Here is a 2,629-nt window from a genome sequence, read left to right on the forward strand (position 1 = left end):
GGCACAATCTCGGCTCACTGCAAGCTCTGCCTCCCAGGTTCATGCCGTTCTCCTGCCCCAGCCTCCCAAGTAGCTGGGACTCCAGGTGCACACCACCACACTCGGCTAATTTTTTGTATTTTTAGTAGAGACAGGGTTTCACTGTGTTAGCCAGGATGGTCTATCCTACATTTAAGTCTTGAATCCATCTTGAGTTGATTTTTGTATATGGTATAAAGAAAAGGTCCAGCTTCAGTCTTCTGCTAGCCAGTTATCCCAGCACCACTTATTGAATAGGGAATCTTTTCCCCATTACCTGTTTTTGTCCCACAACCAACATCATACTGAATGGGCAAAAGCTGAAAGCATTTCCCTTGAGAACCATCACAAGACAAGGATGCCTTCTCTCACCACTCTTATTCAACATAGTATTGAGTCCTAGCCAGAGCAAACAGACAAGAGAAAGAAATAAAGGACATACAAATAGAAAGAGAGGAAGTAAAACTATCCCTGTTTGCAGACATAATGATTTTATATCTAGAAAACACCATAGTCTCAGTCCAAAAGTTCCTTCAGCTGATAATTTCAGCAAAGTTTCAAGATACAAAATTAACATACAAAAATCAGGAGCATTCCTATACAGCAACAATAGCCAAGCTGAGAGCCAAATCAAGAAGGTAATCCCATTAATGACTCACAGAAAAAGAATAAAATAACTAGGAATACAGCTAACCAGAAAGGTGAAAGATCTTACAATAAGAATTAAAAAACACTGCTCAAAAAAATCAGAGATGACACAAACAACATACCATGTTCATGGGTAGAAGAAAAACACATCCCATGCTCATGGATAGAAGGAAACAATGGCTCATGCCTGTAATCCCAGCACTTTGGGAGGCGGAGATAGGCGGATCACCGGAGGTTGGGAGTTTGAGACCAGCCCGACTAACATGGAGAAAACCTGTCTCTACTAAAAATTCAACATTAGGCCAGGCACGGCGGCTCACGCCTGTAATCCCAGCACTTTGGGAGACTGAGGCAGGTGGATCACAAGGTCAGGAAATCGTGCCCATCCTGGCCAACACAGTGAAACCCCATCTCTACTAAAGATATAAAAAATTAGCCAGGCGTGGTGGCAGGCACCTGTAGTCCCAGCTACTTGGGAGGCTGAGGCAAGAGAATGGCATGAACCCAGGAGGCGGAGCTTGCAGTGAGCTGAGTTCATGCCACTGCACTCCAGCCTGGGTGACAGAGTGAGACTCTGTCTCAAAAAAAACAAAAACAAACAAACAAACAAACAAATTAGCCAGGCATGGTGGTGCATGCCTGTAATCCCAGCTACTCAGGAGGCTGAGGCAGGAGAATTGCTTGAACCCAGGAGGTGGAGGTTGTGGTGAGTCAAGACCATGCCATTGCACTCAAGCCTAGGTAACAGAGTGAGACTCCTTATTAAAATAAATAAATAAATAAATAAATAAATAAATAAATAAATAAATAATTTTTTTAAAAAAAGGCTTACTGCCCAAAGCAATTTACAGATTCAATACTATTTCTATTAAACTCCTAATGACATGCTTCACTGAACTAGAAAAACAACTATTTTAAAATGTATATGAAACCAAAAGAGAGCCTGAATAGCCAAGGCCATTCCAAGTTTAAAAAAAAAAAAAAAAACAATGCTGGGAGAACCACATTACTAACGTCAAACTATACTAGAGGACGACAATAACCAAAACAACATGGTACTGATACAGAGACAGGCATGTAGATCAATGGAACACAATAAGGAGTCCAGAAATAAGATCATACACCCATGACCATCTGATCTTCAACAAAGTCCCTGTGATTCTTATAAACACTAAAGCTTTTGTTTTATTGTCTGTTTGAATAGCTATTTTAAAGTAAAATTACATTACAATGAATTGAAAATATTTTTGTGAAATTTGGTAAGTTTGGGCATACTATACATCTGTGAAAACCATCACTACACTCAGTCTTGTAAATATATTCATCATCACCAAAAGTTTGCTTATGCCCTTTTTAATTCCTACCTTCCTACCCCTGCATGCCCCAGCTCCAGCTCCAGGCAACCACATATCTACCTTCTATCATGACAAATAATTACATTTTCCAACTTCTATACAAACTGAATCACACAGTATGCATAATTTCTTTTTGGTCTGATTCTACTTTCTCTTGAGTTAATATGTAATAGTGGAATGACTGGATGATATAAAACGTGTGTGACAAACATTTTTGGAAACTACCAGGTGATACTCCAAAGTAGTTCTACTATTTTGCATTCCCACCAGAAATATGTGAGAGTTCCAGTTCCTTTTACCAACACTTTACATGGTCAGTCTTTCTAATTTAACTATTCTAATAGATATGTAATGGAATCTCATTCTGGTTTTAATTTGCATTTCACTAATGCATGTTTGCCATGTGCTTATTTGACATTTGTGTATCTTTTATTTGTATAAATTTATTGTACAAGTGCAATTTTGTGACATGCATAGATTGTATAGGAATCAAGTTACAGCTTTTAGGGCATTCATCACCCCAATAACACACATTGTATCCATTAACTAATTTCTCATCATCTTCCCCCCATCTTCACCCTTCCAAGTGTCCATTATCTATCATTACA

The sequence above is a fragment of the Mandrillus leucophaeus genome, unplaced genomic scaffold (genome assembly GCF_000951045.1).
Source record: "Mandrillus leucophaeus isolate KB7577 unplaced genomic scaffold, Mleu.le_1.0 Scaffold421, whole genome shotgun sequence".
NCBI lineage: Eukaryota > Metazoa > Chordata > Mammalia > Primates > Cercopithecidae > Mandrillus > Mandrillus leucophaeus.